Here is a 20,286-nt window from a genome sequence, read left to right on the forward strand (position 1 = left end):
ATATTGTCCACGTGCTCAGTGCCCATACGTATGAAGTGTGACACTTCTCCAAAGATGAAACGGAGGAAACTTTGCAAACAATGTCAAAATTCGCCAGCTGTGTGAAGCCAAGCAACCCTAAAATTGATAATCACAAGATGTCCTTTCAGGCAATTCTTTTCACGTGATAAGTGGTGAGAATGTTCATGTTTCTGTTTGAAAAGAACCTCATAGCAGCGAACAATGCTTCTTTTTGTTTAAACTAAATCTGTCCATTGACAGTGAGTTCTAACATTTTAGTAGTTTTTACTTAAACATTTCACCGGTGGCATTGTTTTTGTTTTGAAATTCCCCTCTTTTGTCAAAACACTTTCATGTCAATCGAGAGGGGGGAAAAAAGTATCGCTTAACGTGTAACCATAACTCAGGGTTTCCGATAATTACAATGGGCGGACAAAACGTTTTGAAAACTGCTGCATGAAAAGTATTCAGACTTGAGCCCGTCACTTTGTTCTTCAATACAGTAACCGCTAACGTAAATACACTTAAATCACTCGTTTATAAACACGGGAGACTTATCAGCTGTGCGCGTGTCGAGATACAGCGCACTAGAACCGCGTGTTTATTGAATTTCAGGGGACACATTTATTTAAAGCGTGACTTGCCATTATTGTGCGTGGCTGACAGAGTTGGGAGGGTTATCTAAATTGTACGTCGACAGTCTGCTTCAAAGCCAGGACGTCTCTCAGCGTCGGCCCATGAGAGAGGAACGGGGGGGCAGGAGGGGCAGATTCGGGTGGGTGGAGAGAGCCCAGCGCCACTTCTGACGGAGCCGCACGTCAAGCGCCTCGACCGACCGCAGGGGAACGGCGCTTCGAGCAGCCCCGCGGCCGCCGGCTGTCCCACCGGGGGCCCGGGTCGCACACAAAGGGAATATTTGTGAGGATGAGAGCTTGGCCTGCCTGGGGGAGGTGGTGGTGGTGAGGGGGGGGGGGGCAGTTTGGTGGGGTCAGGTTTGGGGAAGCTGGAGAAATAGCGGCAGAAGGTATAGGGAGCGATGACAAGCAAGGCTGTAGGGGCCAGCGCTGTTAGCGAGCACCTATGAAGGTCGGCACTGTGGCACACGAGCTGGTGGGGTGGTCGGCACCCCAAGTGGCGATATTTAGACACCGCAGCAGGTACTCATTTGAGGCCGAGTCGACCTAGGGGAGGAGGGCCCAGGACCGGTTCAGACAATCATCATCATCCGCTGGTGTGTTGGCCGTGCTGCGCGCTCCGCGTAGCGCCACGCACGACGACCCCCCCCCCCCCCCCCCCCCACTTGTTCCCACCCCCGCCGAGTTCACACGGACAGCAGCGGCAGCGTGCACGGCCCCAGGCGGCATTGTGCCGCGCACAAAGGCGACTGTGCGAGGTTGCCCCCTTCCCACACATCCTCCTCGTGTTTCGCAAATAGAGGCCGCCTTTCATTGCCGGGGTCCGCCCCGACGTCCCATCACATATCGCACCCGTGTCCCCGGAGCCGCGGCCCCAAACACAGGTGCAGCGTCGTTTACACTTGACCTTGTGGGGGGGGGGGGGGGGTTAGTGGTGAGTTGTTGGGGGGGGGGCGCTGCCTTCTCGGGTAGGTCGCACCGGGCGCTATTGTCCCCGTTGGGGCAGGGGGCTCCCCGCGCCTTTGTGTGGGCGCCGATGCACACCCATGCGTGCAAGCACGCACCCCCCCACACACCCCGTTACGACGATGATGACGATGACGATGATGATGTTGTTGTTGTTGTGCACGAATGTGCTGCGCGCACGCTGCTGTGAGCGGGCGGGCGGGCGCGAGCCACGAGGAGCCAACGCGGCCTCTCCTGCTCCTGCTGCTGCTGCTCCTGCTGCTGCTCCTGCTGCTCCTGCTGCTGCTGCTCCTGCTGCTGCTTCTCCTGCTGCTGCTGCTGCTCGCACCGCGAGTCGCCCTCTGGGCACACACACGCGCGGGGGGGTCTCTGGCGGCGTCTCGCGCGCTGCGCCGTCAGTTGGGGCATTGTTAGAGCGGCAGCAGCGGCAATGATAATAATGATAATGAGAGAGCAGTTTGGAGTGCCTTTAGAAGGTTTCGCTTGATCGTGAAAAGCAACGTCTCAAAAGTGCTTTTTTATTCTTGTGCGTATTTATACCTACTGTGCTCCATGGTCCAGAAACGCCAAGGTCATTAATGCAAAGGAAACAATATTCAACAGAAACTGAAAAGCGTGAAAAGAAGCGTGGAGAGATCCATTGATGGATGGGGGGAGAGAGAGAGAGGCACACGTGGATTAGAGGACGCACACCGGTTAAAGTCATAATTCAAACTGTTCATTAGAGGAAGTGGTTTGGGCTAAGGCACCAGCAGAATGATGGCCTATGGTCAAGATTAGTGATGGGAGTGGCAGTCAAGGCATGGAATGCGTCTGGGAGGACATTCACTCAGAGAATGGAGCGATGAAATCTCTCGAGTGCAAATGCTCGGTGGAGTGTTCCGTTGCGGAATCGTGAGAGATGCCGATAGCTTGGAGAGGCCCTTCATCCATCAGTGGATTGATCATGACCTGCTGCGCATGATGTGAAATAATAATATTGTATTTACTCAGGAGAGTGTCACTGAATCTCAGGGCACATGATCAACACGCTCCTTCTGCTTCAGGGATGTTGAGCCAAATAGTTTGGTATTTATCAACGTGAAAGGAAACAGGAGTGTCCTGAGCATACCTTAGGCACATTAGGACAATACTCAGACGTCTCGCACAGATATATCACAAGCCTACTTGATTATTTTCTATTAACTATTTTTATTTTACCAAGTAAGGCCCACTGAGCTACAGAGCTGTTTTCCCAGAAGCGACCTGTAAACAAATGTACGTATGCTGAACTCTTTTCGCACCGTACGTAGCCAAACGTGCTAATCGGAGGTGCGGGGGAGGACAACAAACTGAACACGAAGTGGTTTACGTGGACATTTATAGCAGCCAAATACTCTAACCGCATGTTGATTCTAAATGTGGAGGGAACGACTGGAGAACCCGGAGAAACATCTACGCGACAACGGGGAGAATGTGCAAACTCCAAATATACAGCAGCAGGCGTCAAGGTCTGGATAGCACCCACGACCTCCTGTATACCAGTCGAGGTAGTTAACATCTCGCCACCGTGGCCTCCAATAGGAGTACTATTGCCCTGCTGGTGGGTGTCCCCAATGGATTTCACCTCTGTTACAACGTAACTTTCCAGGTTGCAACATTGAGTAACTGAAAGCAGACAGAGCGCCTCTCAGCATCAGCCAATGCCAATGGTACAGGGGGAGGAGATCCCTGGCTTCTGGTAGATTGTCACTCAGGAATCACGGGAGTTGTTCTTAATATTGACATCATGATTGTCTTCATCATTGTTAGTTTCAATGTACTCTATTGTATCTTCCCAATTTGATCCAAATTACCAGATTAGTGGTGCGATGCCATGAGACAGAGTATCCATTTGTTAACTGTCACAGAATAGTGCAACCCCCGGAGTGTTTGAGATCGGCCCCTTGAAGGAGGTATCATCGAATTGCTTATGAAATGCCTTCAAGTGGCCTCTTATCCACGAACTAGAGGACGCAGTTTTGCTCCAGAGAAATGTTTGTTGCGTGGAAGCCAAAGCAATGTTTTTTTTCCATTTTCAGTGCTGCAATTTCACCAAATTTATTTTTAAAAAAACATTTACTTAACATGTTTTATTTTATCCAGTCACTGGTAACCACCCGGCTGAGACCATCAACTCACTACATTTGAGAACCCAGTTGAACCACTGGATTCGTAGCAGTACCAGCTTCAGGGCTCTGACCCCTGAGATACCCAGCCACCTGCTTCTTTCTTTCTTTGAATAGTGCGATTCTTTATGCGATTTTTTTTTCACGCTCGTGTCGCCGCGAATGGACGAGTAGCGGCAAACGATCCGAGCGCAAACCCAACCGCCGGTGTGCAAGCGTCTGCAGGCAGCGCGCTCTTCCTGTGAAACACTTCAGCAGCGTTGGCATGCTCCAGATAAGCCGGTTTGGTACGAAACACGAAACCGGAGCTGAGACACATCGGAGATAATATTGTCCAATAATTATCAGCCGCGGTTATTGTTTTGCTTTTCTTTGCAGTTTGTGTGCTGAGATGGAAGACTGTCAAGTGAACGGAACTGTCGGTGCTAATGAGTTTTTAATGAGTTAATGAATCGTTGGGTTCTCGCCGGGGGGGCGAACTTTTCCCCCAAACCCTCGGCCCGTCCCCACTTACCGCTCCACAAACCGGCCATTGTGTGTCCCTATGGCTGGTGTGCGTGATGCAGGCAGTGGCAAGCGAAATGCCGCACCGCGAAAGCAAACACTTATGGGAATGATCTAATGGGGTCTGAGTAACCTTGGGTGCTAATTTCAGCCCCCTAAACTCTCGTACGGCTCTTGCTGTCGCATGCGATAACATTTGTTGAGTTCTGTTTTGATTTGCTCGAAATTTGTGCACGCATATGTACATGGGTGCGTGTGTATTTTTGTGACTCGATTGAAAGCCTGAGAGCTAGTCTCTGGAACAGAACGCGACGATCTTCAGGGCCCAGGTTCAATCCCTGCCTGGGTTGCCATCTCTGAGGTTAAAATAATTAGGACACATCATGGAAAGAAGAATGTCTCACCAGAGGAGGAAATAACTCCATGTAAATGCATTATCTTGAATGCTGTATTATTATGCAAATGACAGTAAGATGGCCAGATTTCCCATGAGAGTTATCTCAACAAGAGGATGATCCTGGGGAAACCAATACGTTTGACAACCATAATATCTGGCCATGCAGCCAAACGCCAGTGGTAATTTCTATACGAACATGGTCTGGGCCTCCCTCCCATAGACTCGCCTGAAATGGCAAGCTGATGCAGTGTGTCGATGTAAGAATGTCAGCAGCTGTGCAGGATGCTTCTAAAGCTAATTTCTCATTTACGTTGCTGACCTTCATACATTTTTTTTGCCAACAGCACTTGTACCAAAGTCTCTCAGGCCAAATGGGGCCTCGTTGTGATAATTGAGAAGTAATCTCTTTATAACAGAGAACAAATACTATTATTTTTTGGCAAATAGTGCACAAATACATCAGAAAGCACTCACTGTCTTCATCGTTAGCAATGTCTTACAAAACAAAACAAAATCTGCTAAAGTAAAACCCTTCGAGCCTTGACCCCTCATCAGAGCAGAGCAGAGAGGGCAGAGAGACTGACAACTTTCGTTAAAATGTCCCAGTTTTCCAATTATTTACCTTTAAGTTAACAATTAAATGTAACTTGTCAAAGCCATAATCCATTTGATACGACTACTCTCCATTCAGACACTGTGGTAATGCACCTCCAGGATATCATGTTCTTCAAACAAAAAATACGGGTGGTACCTGGACAGAGCATTCTTTGCAAACGCTACCATTTTTTTTTCACACGGTTATTTTGCAAAATGTGATCACTGTTGCTAAACAGAAGCCCTGGGCTTTATAAAGCAAAGTGGACCAGAAAATGACAGCAGGTAAAGAGTTCGCAACCTTTGTAAATCGGAAATTCCTGAAGCTTATTTTGGAAGAAGACAGCAGAGAATTCAATGTACCATCCTGCGGTGTGGCTGCCGTGACACATTACGGATGAGAAGAGTCGACCGAGCCATTCGAAGACACCCTAAAAATTCGAGGAGGGAATCGAGGCACCTGGCTGACAGTAGCAAGAGACACGGGTGTGACAGATCAACGTTAAGAGAGTAAGTGAATCTATGGGTGCAGAATAGTTAATAAGTAAAGAAATACGAATCCAGTTGCGTCTCACAAATTAGTTCCACGGATGAATTCCCAGTGGGGCACCGGAGCAATGTTAAGTGATGCTGTAATGCTTTTATTTTGCCAGGGGAAGCTGCCCGTGGATTATAATGTGCAGGGATGTAGCCGCAGTGGAGATGGCAGCTCATCACTCTAAGCCCGTGGGGATTCGCTCCGGCAGGATGTTTTCTTGTCGAAATCTGTGTGCTGAGCAAACACAGGCAGGGGTACAATGAGGGCTCTTCACAACTAAGTGAAGAACTCAAACCCTCTCCGGGCATCACGTGGATTCTGGGGTCGTGAAATGGAAATCCACGTGAAAAATGTCTCCCCTTTTAGTCTGAATGGTTTTTTGTTATACATATTTACACAATTAACGACACATGATGACATTCTGCTGCAATGTTATTTTGTTGACGGCTGTTTTTCCATTTTGGTCCTTTAGTCTTTGGCCCAAAGATGCGTTATTGGTACCACCCCGAGTGGCAAAAAAAATCTACTTGAAACATGTTATGGTTAGATCAAAAGAATATGACAGAAAGATCACTTTGGTAGCTTTTATGAGAAAAAATATAATTGAATAATCATACCCTAGTTATATTTTTTAATATGGAAAATCTTTTTGCGAAAGGAAAAAAATAATGCAACAATGAAACATATTTTCCATATGATAATATATAATACGTGAGTCTACATAACGAACGGTGTATAAGGATAAGATTTCTGCCAGTGGTGGATACTGCTCACGGTATATATCTCCTCCGACATCCTTCCGCGCACCTCCGATCAGCACTGTTGGCTACGTACGGTGCGAAAGAAGTTCGACACATATACTACATGCATGGTGCAATGCGAGTAGCGTTTTCCTTCCCCGGCCGTTGTTGAGATCGCGCTGCGGCCCGGGCAGGCAGGGCGTGGAGGCGGGCAGGCAGGGCAGGCGGGCAGGCCGTGCAGGCGGGCAGGCAGGGTGTGGAGGCGGGCAGGCAGGGCGTGGAGGCGGGCGGGCAGGCTGTGCGAGGCGGGCAGGCAGGGCGTGGAGGCGGGCGGGCAGGGCGAGGCGATGTCACAGGCGCAGCACCAACTGGAGGCCAGAGTTGGAGTCGCGGGTGGTCTCGTTCATCAAGAGAGAAACCTGCAGCCACCGTGGGGCCTAAGAGATGATGGGGGGGGGGGGGGGGGTCTCCTGTCGATGTGTAAGGGTCACAGTGGCCGTTACATGCGGAGTCTCACGTGTGGATTTTTTATTTATTACACCCATTGTGTAGTCAACTCACCCACAACAAAACTCACCTGAAACAAAACTCACCTGCAACAATATTCATATAGCTCATTCGACGTCAACGACGACGACAATGATGAGGTGTAGTTACTCGTATCGCATTGAGGAAATGTTGTAGTGGTTAGCACCCTGCGCTGTGAACCTTTTGTCCTGAGTTCAATCCCCAGCCGTGTCTCTCACCAGTGGCAAGCGACATCTGAAGAGGTCCTGCCACCCGCACCCCCTCCCCCCCTGCCCTCATCACCAACCTGTATTGACCAGTGTGGTGAAGTATGGCCAAACAACCACAGCATACAGAGGCCTAGATCCATCAGTGGGTTGACAAAGGGCTGTATATATTCGTTATTATTCGTAATGTCAGGAATTATAGATGACCTTTATTGACAAGTCAGGTATACATGCATTGAGACCGGAAATCTGTTTTTAAAGGTTGAAATAAGTACAGCAAAAGAGCAAACACGTTCCAATGTGTAAACAAAACAGTGCAGAAAGTACCATTTGACAAAACAAAAATACAACAATGTTTGCTGTACGTATCATCTGCCATTCTCAATCTTCTGCTAAACGATAACCGCATCATTCGTGATGTGTCTGTCTCTGTGACTGTGTGTATGCATTTCATCGCATTTTTATTTTACTATTTTCTTTATTCTACCAGGTAAGGCTCACTGAGCTACAGTTTGGCTCTTTTTCAGAAGCGACCTGGCCACAAATGGCAGCTCAACGAAGTGGCTCATCACGTGGAAATTTATAGCAGCCAAATACTCTAAATACACATGCCTTCATACTCCTGTTTGCAAATCACATCATCGACTATGGGCACACATAGTGCATTGTGCAGAGCCTCCAAGCAATGGAAGTATTGTCCTAAAAACATCTGGTGTTAACACATAATTAGCTGTGATGTAGTATTGTGTGTCAGTCTGTGGCGACATTAATTTATTCTGGTACAAACTGTAAGCTGTCCATCGTGGTTTGACATCGAGTCGCAGTCATGTCTTATTCATGAATAAAGTTGCGTTTCCTCCCGCCTTGCTTTTCCTGCAATCTCGAAGCTTGATTACCAACTTAATTTGACTTAAATTCAGCGGTACAAGCCTAAACCCACACATTCCAGAGTTATGCGGCTCAAGTGCAAATACATATTTATAAGTCGTGCCACTATTCCTTTAAAAGTTTAAAAGGAACGCAACACTCTTTCGTGAAGTAGTTTTTTTAAGTATATACAGGGAAAATCCCTGCAGAATAATTAGCGTGGTGTGGAAAACACCTTCGATTTAAATTCCTCACTCATTGTCTCACTATTCTTAAAAAGCATGTTCCATGAAAAAAGTGCACTCTTTCTCCAGGCTTTTCCCTTTCTTCTTGTGTTCAAGCCAGGCTAATCAGATGCCACAGGGAAGGACCTTGCCCCAAGGTATGTCTTAAATTTGTTTTTAAAAGGTAAGGGTGTTTTCGAGCCTTTGCGGAAGCCCTTTTTTTCACCCAACCCGACCACCCACAGTACATTTTTCGGTCAACAGTAGAGTGCTGTGTTCAGACCTTGCTTTATGGGGATAATAGATGGGAGGAAGGTAGTGGTGGTGGGGAGGGAGGGAGGAGAGGGGGAGGGGTGGAAAGGTAGACAAAAAAAAACTTCTACTCATCCAATGATGCGTCTCCTAAAGCAGATCCTTTGAACTGCTCGGCTGTAATTGCAAGCCGGAGTGCATCTTGGAACAGCCTGCAGATAAAACTCCCCCTCTTTCCAGCGTACGAAGGCTGCCCCTTCCTGTGCCTACATCTGCAGAGAAAGATGGCCCTTAACAACCAAACACTCTTTTTTTTTTGCTTCAAGAAGCCACGAAAGCGACTACCCTTCCACTGACCGTGCCCCCATTTACCCACTACTCAGCCCTTCAAACCCCACACCCATCGGGGCCCCACGTCTCACACTCACTCCTGTGCAATCTGCTCGAGCCTCAATCTCCCAAAACGGTTTCCTGGGCGGTGGGCTGCCCTCTCATTGTGCTTTAACCTCGGATTATGGGCTACACATCTAAGGGACGCTAACCTTGAGCCGGGATTGTGTGCAGAGCCGTGTCCTAAATACTCATGAATCGCATTTGCACCATCACCTCCCACTGCATTCACGAGTTTTAGAGATATTTTTAACAGAGTTAAATTGTTTGGGTTTTATTTGCAAGACAACTGGTAGACCTGATCTCACGTTGCTTGATTGCCTGGTGGTTGCCACGCTTGCCGCTGGGCCAATTGATTCCCCATAACTTTTACGGGGAATTACCAAAGTGCGCGTTTGCTTTAAAGTGGACGTTAAAGACCCCATGACATCACTCACCAAAAGCGCGGCACTGTTTGTGTGTGTATGTCAATGCACAACTTTGTAAAGTATTTTCTATTACACGTGTTTTCTAGTCTGCTTTTGAAAATACAGGAAAATGAAGAACCTCAGTAAATATTTGTCTGGCCGTGAAAAGGATATCAATAATATCAACAAGTACAAGCAGCAACTGAATAAAAAAAAATACTAGTAGCTAAATGATCTAATCACCAAATGTACAGGAGACAAAGCGAAGGAATCACAGCGTGTGCAGGACCGAGGTGGAGTATTACTGACGACACTGGAGGTCTGTGAGAAATGGTTGCAGCCTTCAGGAGGCCTGTATCCAGTAGTGTTCCATGATGATGTTGCTCATAATGCTGCTGCTGATCATGTATATAGCACATTTAACTTTGTGTTCATGTGCACACTCACAATTTAAGACAACGTCTTTCACTGCTGCCGAGTTCTGTAAAGTGAATTAAAACATGAGCGTTTTTTTGGGAAATGTTCACAACATGCAATAAAAACACGTAAAAAAAGGTACGTAAATATACGTCTATAAAATCTGACGCCGATGATGTTCTCATCGGAGCAATCCCGCCCGGCAACTGAAGTTTTGGCTTCGGATACTTACCGGGGGAGTAAGAAATCATCGCCGGATTATATTTGTCGATATTGAGGGATTGTCGAAACGGTGAGAAACCCGAACTCGCCCGCGTGCTCAACGTTCGCGCGCCACCACGCCGGAGGGCAGGACTAGAGGGCTTAGTCAGGGCAGGCGGGCACGGTGTCACGGTGGAGGGCAGGACTAGAGGGGCTTGGTCAGGGCAGCGGGCACGGCGTCACGGTGGAGGGTAGGACTAGAGGGCTTGGTCTGGGCAGCGGGCACGGTGTCACGGTGGAGGGCAGGACTAGAGGGCTTGGTCTGGGCAGCGGGCACAGCGTCACGCCGGAGGGCAGGACTAGAGGGCTTGGTCTGGGCAGCGGGCACGGTGTCACGGTGGAGGGCAGGAGGCAGGACATGAGGGGCTTGGTCTGGGCAGCGGGCACAGCGTCACGCCGGAGGGCAGGACTAGAGGGGCTTGGACTGGGCAGCGGGCACGGTGTCACGGTGGAGGGCAGGACTAGAGGGCTTGGTCTGGGCAGCGGGCACAGCGTCACGCCGGAGGGCAGGACTAGAGGGGCTTGGACTGGGCAGCGGGCACGGTGTCACGGTGGAGGGCAGGACTAGAGGGGCTTGGACTGGGCAGCGGGCACGGCGTCACGGTGGAGGGCAGGACTAGAGGGCTTGGACAGGGCAGCGGGCACGGTGTCAGGGTGGCATGGCGCTCGCGTGCATCCTTCAATGGGAGGCCGTCTCTCTCTCTCTCTCTCTCCGTGTGTGCTGCCCTTGTACTTGCCGTGTGGGAAAGCAGATGGGCAGTTTCGGGGGTGGGGGGGGGGGGGCGCTATCAAGACCTCATCTGTTTCCACACACAATGCTTCGTCAAGCCCCTGAGTGATGCAGAAAGCAAAAACCGGCACACCTGCACCTGGCCTCCTCAGCGTCCGTACATTTATCTTTGTAGAGCTGCTTCTCACGCGGACCTTGCCCGGGTGCTGGAAGCTGCCAGACCTTGCTCCCTGCGTCTTGGCCAACGATTCGATTTCAAGTAATTACCGAAGGTTGCCCCGGGGGGGGGGGGGCAGGGGGAGTGGGGGGTTGTCTTTTTTCACGAACTTATTCCAATTGCGCTATCGGTGTCGTGTCATAAGACGAATGGATGACCGTTTGGAAGGTTCTCAAGATGAGTGCATCACCTGTGTTATGTGAATGGACCGTGGAAGGTAATGTTACAGAACTGCTACTGAGATCCCTTCCAGTGAACTCACGTGAAAGGCAGCAACTTTCCCCAATGCTCTGCTGTAGAGAGACGACGTTTATTACATAGGCAGGCAAAACTACATTTTGAATCCTCAGAACTGGCATTTTTTGCTTAATAAATTGAACGCCCATATTTATGGAGGTGAGTTTTATTGTGCATTTTATGACTGGGCTTAGATGAACAAGTCGCTTGCACTTGAGAACCCAGTTTACTCATCGGTGGCTGACATCCAGGTTCCAGCCCAGAATCTCAGAGGTGGTGGTTCAAGTGCTCTGGCCACGGAGTCACCTGATGATTAATAAAAGATAAACGTTCGCTCATTTGTGGGTTTTTTGTGGATTTCTTTTTTTTTTCTGCCAACAGTGCGCGAAACCAGAGCTGTATGTTCCTAAATACGGCAAATATAATGGCGGGATTGTTTTGCGAGCGCAGTGCGTGCTTGCCTATGACAGCCATCGGTAGCAAATGGGTGTTTACTCCACCCAACATGAAAGGCGGCTGCGTTGAATGCGCGCAGGCATAATTGAGTTATTCACAGGCTGCTGTATTTTTGTTCCGAAAAAACTGGCAGGGTTACAATGAAACCAGCAGCGGCCTAAACAGGGGACCCAGTTGCCTGTAATGATCCACCATTGTTCACACTTAGTTGGCAAAAAATGGCATCGACCCACCTGCGCTGCTTCGCCTTGCCAAACAGCTGCCTCCCACGGGTGCAAAGTGGAAGGCGTTGCATGTTGTCCGGACAACGGGACGGTGTTGGCCAGGTCTGCAGAGACCAATCGCTGGGCCAGAGACACATTTAACGATAGCAGAGTTTCCAATCTCCCCCAGGTGAATTGAAGGAATGAAAGCAAGTCTGCTCACACTCGCGTGTTAGCAAACGCTGTGAGACGCGTTGTTTAAGGGTGCCTTGTACATCTAAGTTATTATTACTGAGAACGTTGCGGTTGTGGAGTTTAACTCTCCAATGTTTGTGCCGCGTGTTGCCCAGCTTGAAGTCCGACGTTTCTCTCCACATACTGGTAGATTATGTAGCTCCACCCGAATAACGAGTTCTCTGATCTTTTATGACCACGGCACACAGAGCCGTGAAACTGCCCGTGCGTATTTTACTGAAATAAGAAAAAAATCGGTAAGGTTTTGACTGCTAAAGTAAACTAATGTTGGTCTTTTTCATATTTATTTTTAAAATTTACTATCAGTGTGTTATCGTGATGAGGATAATCCATTCATGTCTCTCAGAGCAACACAGCGCCTTGTGTTAGAGAATGAATCGCAGAAGTCACCTAACTTCTTCTAACATTTCTTGAAATGACACATTTTATCCCACACACTGGGCTACACACTTTCCTCCATACCCAGCACGGTAGGAAATGCTTGTCGCTTAACGGTCAAGGCAATGTATATTTGTATTTCTCAGAGCCGGAATTTGACCGAATTAAGCGAAACCCCCTAATCTAGCGTGACGTTTTATTTTGTGCAGTCGTTGGCAACCAGGCTGAGAGCATCAACTCCCTACAATTGAAAACACAGTTTAACCACGGGTGGCTACCACGATTCGAATCCGTGATCTTTGCAGTACCAGCTCAGTGCCCTGAGCCCAGAGCCACCGAGCCAACTGCTAACTACAAATCGAGGTTGTGCCTCTCCTCCAATGAACACTCAGCAGCGTTGCGTGGCCATAAAATTAACTGTCATGGTCATATTTTTTGCGGCGCAGATGTGGACAGATGTTTGCGGGGAAAACCCACGATTCTAGATTTGAAGCTTTTGTGACTGCAAGGATTCATACTTTTATTTTTTTTGTAAAGTCACGTAGGTAAAAATAATAAGAAATAATAAAAATAATAGATATAATAATATAAATAAAATAATAAATCACGACGTTTCGGAGGCAACACAAGCTTCCTTCATCAGGTGTAAAAAAGGCACAGCAAAATAACTGTATTTTTACCTACGTGACTTTACCGAAAGAAAAAAAACCTAAAACCCCACGATGTCAACAATGCCATGCTGTTATCAGGTGCTGACCCTAACATTGACAGCAGTGATTAGGAAGCCAGCACACTGGCGGATGGAAAGAATCGGCACATATTGCCTATGACCATATTACCATGAATGCTCCCAATTTTGTGTATTTGTAGAGGCTAGCCAAGCAGGCTTCGGCCTGGATAGTGCAAGTCAGGTCATTGAAGGCTGCTGCTACCGAGCGACATGATGTGGGTAACAGAGGGCAATTCCACAAGAATGATGTTGTGCACTGTATTTATACGCTCACATGCCTATGACCCCCACCTTTGTCACCAGCACTGACCAGCGAAGTATGATCAATAGCTAACGGTGGCACTGATGGTCCATTTGCTGGAGGTTTTTGCTGTGGTGTCAGTGGCTGTGTGGGGGCCCCACTCTTGATTGTATTGCTTGCCTCCCCTGGTGGACTGCCTTGGCCACAGCACCCACTACTGTTATCTCTTGAAATCAACAGACTCGTTGCACTGCCGATACAGCGGTGTTGATTTGGGGAGGTGAAACGTTTTTATTCAAAGTAACAATATAAATCATCGTCTTGGTTTGGAGAGTGGTGATGCCAGTCAGGAGGTGGTGGGTTCTATCTAGACCCTGACGCCTGTGTATTTGGAGTTGGCAGTTTTCCCGCGTGGATTTTTCTCTGAGTCCTGCGGGTTTTCCCTTCACATTTAAAAACATGCGTTTAGAGTATTTGACTGCTATCAATTTCCACGTGATAAGTCACTTCGTTAGGCTATCATTTGTGGCCAAGTGGCTTCTGAACAAGAGCTACATAGCTCAGTGGGACTTACCTGGTAAAATAAAATGTTTTCATAGTTTAGCTTCGTGCACTCACTGTTATCCCAGTCAGTTGAGTTTAAGTCTTGACCACAGCTAATGTCAGTGGCGGTATCTTAATTGGTGATGGTGTCCTGCCGTCACCAACCCTCGCTGACCAGCGTGGTGAAGTACAGTCAGACAACTCCCCATGGTTGACATGCTGTGGAGAGGCCTTGATACAGCAGCAGATTGACAACGGGTCTGCAGATTGTCATTGTTATATACATTTCTATATTCTCAAGTGGACTATTTATTACACATGTGAATTAGCCTTAGAGCTCCTCACAAATCGCCACGCCTGTCACCACATCAGCAGTGATGTGAGATATGTACAGCTGCGCAATTGGTCCCGATGCTCCCACGAGGCTCTGAGTGGTGTTCGCGTCGTGTGCGACTTCTCAGGCCACAATCCCCCATGCGATGTCACGAGCTCTCGGACCGCCTGTCGCTTAGTTTACACGCAGCGGCGTTCTGTGAACTCGAATGTTGGACCACGTGTCCACTGAGGCAGGCAGACTGAGTGAAACTAAAATTTACTCATGATCGTCCACATTGTAACTTTAAGTGGAATTGATTGGGTGGTTAATACAGGCGTTGCCACCTTCTACAAGTAAAGGATAATAAATTGCTTTTGAGTCAGTTCCCCACCCCCAGAAAAAAACGTTGGTTGCATGACGGTGCAATGTACCCAGATATGAAGATTGTTATTGCGCGAATGATTAGGTTTAATAAATAGATCAATAATCATTTAATGTGACGTCGGCTCATATACAGTCACTTCACGGTGCACTCACAGTGCAGCCACTGCTATGGGCACAGCTGATAGTCGGCGAGTCCGTGCCCTTGGTGCCAAGTCAATTATCAAAATCCAATCTTCGCAGAATAAAGACAGAGTGTCACACTTCAACTAGTTTCTTAACTGTTACATTGTCTTGTACATGTACAATTATACATGTACAGCCCTTTGTCAATGCACTGTCCATTATCTGAAGGTAATGGAGGTTATATGCCCGTACTTCATTACGGGCTGATTTAATGGGGGGAGCATAGATGTGGGAACGAAGTACTATACAGCACGGATATTCAGTTTGCTGCAGTGCCCTGGATCTGTCGACAACGTAGCCCTGCAGCCTGCTTAAATCACCTGCTGTGCATGGTGGTCACCCAATGAAGCGCTGTCCAGCCTCAAATCCGGCTTAGAGATGGGGCACATTCCGGGTGGTGTGGTCAAAGGCCTCATTGTCTTGTGCACGACGAATTTATCCTCACCCTTGAGTGTTGGCGGGCAATGATTCGTTTATCTTATCATATATAATTGTTTTTAAACTTGGAGTATACCATGGAACCCTCTGCTCCCGCCCCCACCACTGCATTCATCAACAAATTGTAGCCAACATGTATGAATGGTGAACTTATTTTATGTATTTTGAACTTCGAATGTCGTCAATCATGCTAGTCTGAGGTGCAGAAGAAGGACAAGAAACTAAACACAAGAAGCAGTTCTAAAGAAATGAGTTTTCAATCTATATTTAAAAGTGCATATCCTCCAGTGGCTTCCTAATATCGGAAGGAAGAGCGTTCCAGACGGCCACAGAAGCGCATCTGAAAGCGCGCGATGCGGTGACCGTCGTCTTTGTTCGATAGTTAATCAAAAGCCGCCGCTGCTGTGAGCATGCCCGAAGTTCACGCGATGATGGTGTATGCTCCTTGACGCGATCATCAAGGTGTTGTGGTTCATTATACGCAGTGAAAGTAAATTATGTATTTTTCCAGCGACGACACTTCTCAGCAACTTTTGTGCAGCAAAGTCTCAACATACACGTCAAAAAGTTGAATGTGCGAGCTAAATGTTCTGTTACAACTTAAACTCATTTAAATTCCTCTTAATCGAATTTCTGACCCATTGGCACTTGATCTTTTTTTTTGCAGAATGTAGATTTTCCCAGCTGCTGACTATTTTCCCTCTCTCTCTCTGCATGTTCATTCGCAACATGGATATGTATGTGTGTTGAACTTCTTTCGCACCGTGCATAGCCAACCGTGCTAATCGGAGGTGCTGCTACAGCGATGGGCACATGAAGCCACGTGGCTCTGGGGAGAGGGAGGTGGGGCGGGCTATGTACTTGTTTTTAGATGTCTCGGCAAGGACCTGATGGTTGCAGCTCAACTTCACCCACGCGCACACCTGTGGAGGTAAAAAACGCAATTAAATTAGTGGAGTTTTTTTAAGGAAAATAATTATGGGCGATGCCACAGTTTCGGTTTACGCCACAGGCGTGGCAGACGGCCAGGTACCAGCTGCAGGGCCCACGCTGTGGTGAGTGCTGGACGAAACTACGAAAGGGCCCAAATTTGGCACAGGGCACGCACCACAGCTTTGTGCCTCTTCTGCACCTGGGTGTTTACACGTGGGCTGGCACGGGTGTTTACATGTGGACTGGCCCGGGTGTTTACATGTGGACTGGCCCGGGTGTTTACATGTGGACTGGCACGGGTGTTTACATGTGGACTGGCACGGGTGTTTACATGTGGACTGGCCCGGGTGTTTACATGTGGACTGGCACGGGTGTTTACATGTGGACTGGCACGGGAGTTTACATGTGGACTGGCCCGGGTGTTTACATGTAGACTGGCCCGGGTGTTTACTTGTGGACTGGCACGGGTGTTTACATGTGGACTGGCACGGGTGTTTACATGTGGACTGGCCCGGGTGTTTACATGTGGACTGGCACGGGTGTTTACATGTGGACTGGCACGGGTGTTTACATGTGGACTGGCCCGGGTGTTTACATGTGGACTGGCACGGGTGTTTACATGTGGACTAGCACGGGTATTTACATGTAGACTGGCACGGGTGTTTACATGTGAACTGGCACGGGTGTTTACATGTAGACTGGCACGGGTGTTTACATGTGGACTGGCCCGGGTGTTTACATGTGGACTGGCACAGGTGTTTACATGTGGACTGGCACGGGTGTTTACATGTAGACTGGCCCGGGTGTTTACATGTGGACTGGCACGGGTGTTTACATGTGGACTGGCACGGGTGTTTACATGTGGACTGGCACGGGTGTTTACATGTGGACTGGCACGGGTGTTTACATGTGGACTGGCCCGGGTGTTTACATGTGGACTGGCCCGGCTGCACGGGTGTTGGCATGTGTTTGTGTACCTGTGTGCTTACGTTGGAAGATCAAACTGCCATTACTGTTGTTATTAATTTGTAATGCTATTTTCTTGGGCCAAGAATGAAAAGCCGAGCAACGTGGCACAAGCGGTTGCTGTCTTCGTTATTACAACAAGCAGCTGGGTGAGTGTGAGTGTGTCTGTGAGTGTGTCTGTTGTTCTTCGTGCTTTCGGAGTCCCTCCCCTCTGCTCACGATCATTAAGGACCTTCATGATGATGAGCGGGCCCGGGTAAAACTACGTGGCCGGGAGTCAGAGCCTTTCCCTGTACACCTGGGGGTGCGACAGGGATGTCCTCTGGCTCCCACATTATGTAACATTATTTTGACCGCGTAGTTCGTGAAGCCTTCAATAGCTGTACCGGGGGAATTTCCATTTGGTACAGATATAATGGGAGGCTGATCGACGCCCAGGTGCGATCAAGGGATGGCTCCCTATTGGTCAACCACGTTATGTATGCCAATGATTTGGTAATAGCTGCTCATTCAGAAGAGGAGTTGGAGACGCTGCTGCTGAGACTGGAGCGTGCCACTAAGAGGTGGGGCCTTACCATCAGCCCCACTAAAACTAAGCACCTGCCTGGGTATTTTGTACCATCGGACACTCCACCCCACAACTCCCAATCGGGTATGGGGCAGTAGTGGAGAGAGTGGAGAGTTTCCCATACCTGGGCAGTGTGCTTATGACCGGCTCCAGTTTAACAGCAGAGTTCTCACTCCGAATCAGTCGAGCGGCAATATCTTTTCATCGTTTGCGTAACGCTGTGTGGAAGCTACCTGGTCTGTCGCTCCGCACGAAGCTTCAGGTCTTCTCGGCCACGGTCATTCCCTCCCTTCTCTACGCTTGCGAAACGTGGACCCCCCTAATGGAGCATCTTCGCCGGTTGGAAACATTTAGGCTGGCCTGCTACGATCCATGCTGGGTTTAACCAGGCTGGATTGTGTGAGGAGCTCACAAATCCTTGAAAGATCTGAGCAAAGTCCCATCGGTGAGCTCCTCCGGCAGGCAAGGCTGCGGGTCATGTAGCCCGTATGCCCAGCCACCGCATGCCTAAACAGCTTTTGTTCGGCCGGATCGAGGGGGCTAAACGGGCGCGGCACGGGCTAGAGAAGAGATGGAGTGATGTGGTACAGGAGGACGTGGAGCTGAGTGGACTCGCCGATGACTGGTACCAGCGGTGTCAAGATCGACCTCTGTGGAGGAGGCTCGTGAAGGACGCTACTGGGCAGTTGGAGGCAGTCGCCCTCCAACAACAACGGAGGGCGGAGGAGCGACGCTCACAACAACGAGCGGAGCGCCGGGTGTTAAGCACAGCAAGTTGGCACAGTAGGGGGCACAGGTGGTGCATCAGCCAGTCATCTCGGTCATCTCGGTCAGTCGACCCGTGGCAACTGGGTCTGCCCCGTGACCTCCTGCCAGCGGGTGTTCGACACTGCACGTGGCCTCAAGGTGCACATGGCCTGGCACAAGCGTCGTGGTGACGTCACCGCCACTTAGTGGCGAATGGCGGTCGTTGTGTCTGTGCGTGTGTCTGTGCGTGTGTCTGTATGTGTGTCTGTGTGTGTGCGTGTGTCTGTGTGTGTGTCTGTATGTGTGTCTGTGTGTGTCTGTGCGTGTGTCTGTTCGTGTGTCTGTGTGTGTGTCTGTGTGTGTGTGTGTCTGTGCGTGTGTCTGTATGTGTGTCTGTATGTGTGTCTGTGCGTGTGTCTGTGCGTGTGTCTGTACGTGTGTCTGTGTGTGTGTTTGTGTGTGTGTCTGTGCGTGTGTCTGTGTGTGTGTCTGTGTGTGTGTCTGTGCATGTGTCTGTGCGTGTGTCTGTATGTGTGTCTGTATGTGTGTCTGTGCGTGTGTCTGTGCGTGTGTCTGTACGTGTGTCTGTGTGTGTGTCTGTGTGTGTGTCTGTGCGTGTGTCTGTGTGTGTGTCTGTGTGTGTGTCTGTGCATGTGTCTGTGTGTGTGTCTGTGTGTGTCGTGTCATGGTCAGCGCGCTGTGCTACGAACCCAGCGGCCCAAGTTCGATTCCCGCTTACGGTCACCAACGCTAGTGACGATAGTCTGAGCCGGTCTTGGTCCTTCCCTAGGTCGACTCAGCCTCAAATGAGTACCTAGTGCGCGTTGTAAAATCATTGCCACTGGGGAGACAAAGGCGGCCGGGCGTGGCGATGGCCACCCACCCCCTCGTGTACTGTGCTGGCCTTTATAGGTGTTCCCTAACAGCACTTGCCCCAACAGTCTGTTGAGGCTATACGGGGGATCTTTGTCTTTGTTCAATCAGTACTCGGGAAACGGAAAGTCGTACGAAATTGAAACTAATATCGAGCAGCGCATTTTTTTTCACCGCTCACTTGATCATTTCATTGTTTACAGATGTGTTGTAAATGTGTTCATGCTGTTTTAACAGACATCTCTTAAACAATGGCGTCATTTCTGCAAGCCGGTGCAGTGCACTTTTATTAATCATTATGTCACGTATCCTTTCTTGCCTACTCAAATATATTTAAAGAGAGTACTCGTGCTCATTACAGTACCTAATCAACAAACATCTGTTTACACATTTACCGCAAATGACAACGTATGCATGGTGAGCGAACTGAGTTGTGAACACCGTCACACGAGTTTGATGCCTATTACAGTCAAGGCTGAGCATCGTCGGTGGCGAGCGATATATGAACAGGGTCCTGGTGCTCACCCCTTCAGCGATCCCCACTGACCAGAGTGGTGAAGTATGGCCCAAACAACCGCCATGACCAGGAGTCTGCAACCTGCGGCTCCAGTGCCGCATTGCGGCTCTTCAAGGGACTGCTGCCTCACCTGATTCAGCCAAGTGCGCATTGCGGGTTTTGAAATATCGTGGGGTGGGCGGGTTACCGAATTAAATTAAAAAATGCCACTTCGAATTAGTTTGGTTGCACGTCACTGACATGGTGTGAAGAGGCCTTATCCAGCTTGGTTCGACAATGGGCTGAAAGCTATAATTAT

This window comes from Lethenteron reissneri, chromosome 14 (genome assembly GCF_015708825.2).
Source record: "Lethenteron reissneri isolate LAM-NWPU_2019-01 chromosome 14, ASM1570882v1, whole genome shotgun sequence".
Taxonomy (NCBI): Eukaryota; Metazoa; Chordata; class Hyperoartia; order Petromyzontiformes; family Petromyzontidae; genus Lethenteron; species Lethenteron reissneri.